Raw genomic sequence first — 8,105 nt, 5'->3', positions numbered from 1 at the left:
AAAAAAAAAAAAAAAAAAATCAGAACCAAGCAAAACCAAACAGTATTGTCACCTTTGCTCCGAGGTTTCTGCAGTTGTTAATTCCCAGCCGGTCTGCTTTCTCCCCACTTGGTTCTGTTGTTTGGTCTCTCCCAAGATGCCAGCTCCAGGCCTCTGAGCCCAGCAGATTCTAAAGTATAGGATTTCTTATTTCTGCTACAAGTTCTACTAGCTATAAACCTTCAAACTTTTAAAATATTCCTACCTATGTGGTTCAGAATTTTAGAGCTCTACCTTAACCCTCTTTGTCTAGTATTCTGTGTTATTGCTGACAGAAACTTCACTGCACCTCTACCCTATCTGCCCCCACTCTCAGGTAAATAGTTTTGAAGGTTCATACAGCATCCATGACTCCAGAAAGTCTGGACTTCATAAATATTTGCAAATCTGTTCTGTATTTTACCCTTTTTGATCAGGATTCTTTTAGACAGTCTTTGATGTAAATGTTCAGTGATGTTAGCCAAGCACCATTCAGTTTTACTAGTCTCCTGGCAAAGGAAGCAGTTCTTCATGGAGGCAATTAGGCACACAGTCCACTTTCTCTTTTTCTTTCTGATTCTCCTTCTTCTCTGTCTGTTCAAATGATTAGAGACCATTTGTTGTGTATTGGATGGTTGTTTGCTCTCTTAAAAATATTTTGGAAAAAGTTGCTGCATGTCATTGATAGAGATAATTTTAATAATTTAAATGACATGAATGTTAAATAATCAGTTCATATGCCCTCAGCCATTCGAACAAAGATGTCACCAATTTTCTAATTATAAAACTGTAAGTACACTATAAGAAGTAATGGTGTGGCATTGTATGATCTGTTCTTGAATACTAACCACAAAGTTGGTGGTTCAAATCCACCAGCCACTTGATAGAAACCCTGTAAACAGTTGCTATGAGTCACTGAATAAACAGTGCTTAACAACAACAAGAAGTACACTTTAGCTAGATATGCCCTTTCATAGATATGCTAAGGTCTGGAGCATGCTTTTCTTTTGCATTGATGGGAATGCCATGTGACAAAAAATCAAATACCCGACCAAAGTCCAGATAGATTGCATCTATTGCTTTCCACTTATCTCTGTGGCTAGTCACTCAATCATAGAGAGACAAAATTGTTCTGGCGTGATATGCTTTTCACAAAGTCAAGTTGGTTTTGTCCCCAGTGCCTTGTGTTCATCTTGATGATTGCAAATTGATTGTTTCTTGATGTTCTCTAGTATCTTTGTAGGCATCAAAATTAAATTGACTGGATTTTAATTACCCAAGTCAACTTTTTCTCCTGTTTAAAAATATGATCAAAGGTATGTCTTTCTCTGTTTTTCATTATCTTAACAGTCTATGTTCTTTAAAATAGAGATGGCAATCTAATAAAGTCATTAAGGAATTTATCATATACATTGGGATGAATGATATTTGCCCATATGATTTAAATAAATCTATTTTTTGAGGCCAGAATTTCTTTATTAATGTCCTCTTTTCTTAAGTTTTATTCTACCATTATTTTATTGACAATATTCTCTCTGGATACATGATCATAACTGAATACATATTTGGATATATCCAATTGTGTATAAATATGCTTGTATATCAGATATATATATATTTGGATGGCTATAGATAGATACATAGATGTTGTTGTTAAGTGGCACACTCTGTATCCTACAGAGTGCAGTGTCTCTGTAAGACAAGCACTGGACTGAGAATCGCAAGTTAATGCTTCAAGCCTATTTTATAGGGAAAAGATGAGGCTTTCTGCTCCCACAAAGTTCTATATTCTATGTAAGGTGGCTATGGTTTGGAATTGACTCTAAGGCACTTAGCCAACAACAACAACATGATGCTAAGCAGCTTTCAGTGAAGCTTCTAGAAGAAGATTAAAGTAGGTGAAAAAAGACCTGGCAATCTACTTCTAAAAATCAGTCAGTGGAAACTCTATGAATCAAAATGAACTGATCTGCTTGTAGTCTTGTGTATGTTGCAGAACTGGAAAGTCTTTTCCTCTGTTGTGTATGATGTTGCTATGAGTAAGGGACTTAACAATAGCATATAATAATAACACCATAGTTAGGGTTCGTTCTTTGTGTTTTACACCTCTATGGAATTTTAAAATGTATAATGTCATATGTTTACCATCACAGAATCATACAAAATAATTTCATTACCTTAAAAATCCCCTGTGTTCCACCTGTTCATGACAAACACATATTTTCAATGTTTTATCTATTCAAGCAAGTGATAAAGTTGAAATCTAGAGTAAATAGCTTTTCCAAACTTACTTCCTGTACTAAGCAATACATTTTTAAGATTTTTCATGTCTTTTTATAGTTTGATATTCTATTTATTTTTGAATAATACTCTAGCATATAGTTGTGCTATAATCTGTTTATCCATTCACCCATTGAAAGAAATCTTGGTTGCTCCCAATATTTTGGCAATTATAAATTAAGCTTCTATAAACTTGTGTCGTTACATTTTTATATGACTGTACATTTTCATTTCATTTGTGTAAATTTTTAGGAATGGGTTTGCTAGATTGCTCATGTTTATTTTCACATCATTTTTGTTAAAACATACTTTGTATGATTTCAATACTTTGACACTTATTGATACTTGTTTTATACTTCAACAGGTTAATGAGAACCCAGTACTTTCCCAAAGGAATCTACAACTATTTTTCTTAAGAAACTGAGCACTGGGAAAGGCGAAATAGTCAAATCTTTCAAAAATTATTGATCACAGGTACTGAATTGATAATGACACCTGGATAACTGAAACATTGTTATGGTTCACTTATTAGAATGAGGGAATATTAAGGTCAGATAATAAATGGAGTCCTACACCAAATCCATTAAAAAATTTGTCCACTGCACCTGCAGACCCAATCGGTGATAATTTGTGCCATCTGCACAAATCTTTGACTGTTGGCACAACCCCCACACTGGGTCGTTGACTGTGGGATTAACGCAATGATAACCAGGAAAGCCAAATGATAGTGCCTGAACTTGGTTCACCTTAACAGACAAATAGCAAATACCATTTCATTCTGCAGTGGAAGCAATTCTAGAATGTGTACCACTGTAACATATCCAAAGGATGCAGGTGTTTTATTGTTTGTCATATCTCCATGTAGCTATCCTTTTTGGTCTCTGAATAAACTGGATGAATCTTAAAGAATGACTGAGGACTGATACAAAGTCAAACAAGTAGAAATCTGAATTGCAAGTACTATTCCAGATATATCTTTGTTTGAACAGATTACTGCTTTTTTTCAATAGTATGTGAATCTTGCTTTGGTAGACTGTTTTTATCCTAATCAGAAAATAGATCATAAGCAGTTTTCACCTATATTTAAAGTATAATATACATATGTAATTTTGCTCCCAGAGTGATGTGCACTCATTCTAGTGCTGTCTGTCATAATGGTATGAAGTAATCAGGACAATTCAGACTTCCTGTAGATCACTGTATTGTTCCATTTAATGATAAAAATATTCTGATCAGACTACAGGAGCCAGAGTTGTACAGCATGCTTCAGATCACAGTAAAACATATGTACTACAGAGACTGGGAGATAAATCTGTCAGTATTGAAGTGTCTACAATACCTGTAAGAGATTTAGGACCCAGTGGTCAATAGCGTTATGCGACATCTTTTCTAAAGAAAAAGATAATGTGTTGTATTTTATTCTAACTATCACAAAGGAGACACAATTGCTGGAATGTCTTTGGGATCTGAAGGCAGTCTAGTCTAGACCTAGGAATATGCTCACATAATAAAGCACTGGAGAATGGGAAATAACCAAATATTTCAAAAACTATTAGACACAGGTACTGAATTGCCATTGCCACTAGATGATGTAAAAGATTGTCATGTTTGTGTAAAACCTGGAGTAGACAAGATCTCTGCTACAGATCCAGGCTACTATAGGAAACTCTGATGCTAAACTAATAAAATCAGACTGACTCTAATATGTTAGAAATACTATATGGACTATTATATGGAATTCTGGTAATTCTCAGTGTGAGAATCACAGTGTAAGCCCTTGAGGTTTAGGCAAAAGTCATGCTATCTGCATTGGAGAATAGATTTAGATTTTTTTTTTTTTGAAAACACCTCCTAGTATAAGAATGATCCCTGTGAGAAACAGAATAACTAACCAAGGTATTCTCAGTAACTATCAGTTTAAGTAATCCATTGTGAAGTGAATCCTCTAAGACTTCTCAGGTTGAAAGACAGGGCAAATCTAACTATAATTTGACGTAAGATGGAAATAGTTCATCCACACTGACCAAGAGTACAATCAATAATAAGGGCATAGACAAGCAGCATTCAACCTAGACCACCATAGTAAATATCACAAGGAACCAGCATCCCTCTCTCAGCTCAAGTCTATAATCTAAGCTTAGATTACAGAAAGACATCATAGTAAGTGAATACAACTTGAAGAAAGTTGGGAGCACTACCATTACTTAGAGGTGACCTTGAATGACAATGTTGTTATTTTGTTAGGTGCCATCAAGTTGGTTGTGACTCATAACAACCCTATGCATAGCCGAATGAAACAGTGCCTGGTTCTGCACCATCCTCACAATTGGTGCTATGTTTGAGTTCATTGTTGTTGCCATCTTGCTGGAGGTCTTCCTCTTTTTTTGCTGAGTCTCCACTTTACCAAACATGATATCAGTCCTCAAGGATTTGCCTTTGTGACAACATGTCCTAAGTATGAGAGATAAAGTCTTGCCATTGAATAACATTGCCTTTGAATGACAATGGTCAGAGAACATCTTCACAATGGGAGAACTTTGGGTATTATACTTGGTTATCTCTGTAGAGAAATGACTAACCTAAAGTTAGAATTCATGTGAATCCATGGGTAGTATGGAGGCCAGGATGGCTAAGCTTCGTGTCTCATACTTTGGACATTTTGTCAGGAGAGAACAGTTGCTGGAGAAGGATGTCATGCTGGGTAAGATGGAGGGTCAGAAAAAAGAGGAAGACCCCCAACAAGATGGATCAGCCAGGTGGCATCATTGATGGCATCAAGTGTGTCAGCGGTGGTGGGGTTGGCCCAGGATCAGACATTGTTTCGTTCTGCTGTGCATGAGGTCGCTGAGTCAGTTCTGACTTGATGACACCTGACAACAACAACAACATGGAGTTTTGTTGTGGCATTGTGGGTTAATGCACTGGATTGCAAAATCAGTTTGAACCGCAAGATAGGCAGTGCAAGCTCATCAGCTGCTCCTTGGAAATTCTATGCAAGGTTACTACGGATCATAACAGACTCAACCACCCTTAACAGCAATAAGAATGGGTAATATGGCACAGATCAAAAGGTCAATACACTTAAATCAGTATGACATAGATGATATCTGTGAACAGATAGAAAATAGTTTAACTACATTTTCATTAGAATGTACTTTGGGAATAAACTTTATAAATAATGTGGATAATTTTTTTCTACAGTGAAGACTATTAGACATTGCAAAAGGGAAAATGTAAACATTTTTAAAAATAATTAAATTGAGATATAAACCATATTAATGGAGTGCAAGACAATATTTTGTGATCAATTTTTAATATATGGTTTCTGATCAGAGGCAGACTTTTAAAAACTTACTGAGCATCTTATGTTAGTATTTTATGCCCAATCCTCTATAGGTGATACAATGAAAGCAAATGTTACAGGTATATGTAAGGGGGATTTGGACCATGGGAAGGAGCTCCAAAATTATTAATCTCAGAGTTTAAATAAAATGATTATCGCATCTACTCCTACTACTTTCTGAAGATGGCAGTCATCTTATTTGTTTGCTACAGAATACATACATGGGAGTCCTGATGTGGCACTGTGAGTTAATGCACTGGACTTCAAAGTTTGTTTGAACTACAAGGTTGGCAGTTCAAGCTCACCAGCCACTCATTAGAAACCTTATACATGGTCACTATGGGTTGGTACAGACTCAATGGACAGTGCTTAACAACAACAAGAATACACACAATTCTTTGTTGTGTGAGCAGAAGAGAAGGTTGTTAACTTAGAAAAAAACACACAAAAAAACAAAAAACTAAAAGTTTGACTCCTGGGGAAATAAAAAATAATTTAGCATACATTAATCAGTGTAAATGACTTCAGGGAAAAGGAATCAGTTGGCTGTGTTTCTACCACCCTTAGGAAGTAAAGAAAAATGCCTTTTGAAAAAGAGAGGCTATATTGCACTTCCAGTTTTAATAGTTTAGAAGGTACAAACATGCAGTTATACCAAGAAATCCAAATACCAACTTACAATACTATATAAATAACAGCTTTCCCTCAAACTAATGTATAGCAAGCTTCAGAAGAAATTAATGAGTTAATGAAAAAGGTTTTTGAAAAAAATCAAAGACTTGCGATGACCAAATGATTTGGAAACGAATGAACAAGATTAGAGAACATAGAGCACATGCTTTCTAAACTTTCTGTAAAGCGAAAATTATCAGTACAACGTGGCATTGGCATTGTGATAGATATCTATATTAAAATAATGGAATAGAAAATACAGAAATAGACCAATACTTCTATGATTAATTGATTTCAACACATGTTTGAGTGTACTTTGTTTAGTTGTGTATGTGAGGAAATTATTTCAAAATCTTGTGCTGGAACAAGTGAGTATTTTAATGGAAAGAACCAAAAGCATTGATTCTTGCCTCAGGCCATACAAATTGACTCTCTGAAGTTAAAATATGATAAGCCTATCTTTAGATATTTTGGTATGCACCTTTTTTGGTCTTTCCTGAATTTCTTTGATTTGTGTGTTGGTGTCTGTAAACAATTTTGAAAATTTCTCAGCCATTCTTAACTTTAAGTCGTTCTTCTGTTCCTTTCTTTCTCTAAATTCTGGTTTTCTCATTATAAACATTTTATACCGCTTACAATTATATCACAATTCTTGGAACCTCTCTTCCATTTTTCATTTTGTAATTGCTTTTCAGTCTATAATGATTCTATTGACATTTAAATTTCATAGATCCATTCATTGGCCTTATCTAGTCTATTGAAAGGACTCATATCCCATTTGCTTTAAAGGCTAGAATGGGGCTGTAGTTTGGTCATAAGCCTATTAAAAGTTTTCTTCATGTCTGTTATAGTGTTTTTTATTTCTAGCGTTGGCTTTTGATTATCTCTTAGAATTGTACTCTCTCTGCTTAGGTTACCCATCTAGCCTTTCATGTTGTCCATTTTTTCTTTTAGTTTTTCAATTTAGTAACTGAGAAACTAATGTCATATGTTTGGCTGGTCTGATGCTTAGTCTATCTTTTTGTTGTTGTTAAGTGCCATTGAGTTCGTTCTGACCCACTACATTTCCAAGGAGTGACTAGTGAGCCTGAAACATTGGCCTTGCCATTCAAACCAATTTTGCAGACCAGCGCATTACCTCACAGTACCACACCAGGACTCCAAAACTTTGCAGGAGCAGAAAGCCTCATCTTTCTTCCACAGAGCAGCTGGTAGATTCAACATGTTGACCTTGTGTTTAGCAAAGCAATATATCACTCACTATGCCACCATTTTGGAATGGCTTGGAGTTTTTGAAATCTGGAGAAACTAAGATTCTTTTAGTTGTCATCTCCTCCCATGAAGCTTGATAATGTGGTATTAAGATATTGGGAGAGAGGGTTTTATGATAAGGTCTCAATGTTTTAGTGAGCCTGTACTTTCACACATGTTTCTCAGCTTCTCTTCCTCCATTCTTAGGTGAAACAGGGATGCTAGGAGAGTTTGGAGCTAGATAATTGTTTTCCCCTGGGTTCAATGCTAGAATGAGAAGCACAGTGGGATATCTCCATTCCTTCAAGTCAAAAGTTAGAAAGGGACTGCAATTTAGTAATTCTCTTCCTTCACAGGAAAAACACAGAAGGGGTTGAAGCCAGATCCTTTACTAAGTTCATTGTTGGTGTTAAGTACTACTGAGTTTATTCTGACTCATAGTGACCCATTATAGGGTTTCTAATATGTATCTTGATTATATCAGGATTGTATCAAGATTGACATTGAAATTTAAAGAGACAGTATAGACATAAAACCAAAC

This window comes from Chrysochloris asiatica, unplaced genomic scaffold (assembly GCF_000296735.1).
Source record: "Chrysochloris asiatica unplaced genomic scaffold, ChrAsi1.0 scaffold00010, whole genome shotgun sequence".
In the NCBI taxonomy this organism is placed as follows: domain Eukaryota; kingdom Metazoa; phylum Chordata; class Mammalia; order Afrosoricida; family Chrysochloridae; genus Chrysochloris; species Chrysochloris asiatica.
Note: the sequence above shows the minus strand (reverse complement) of the source record.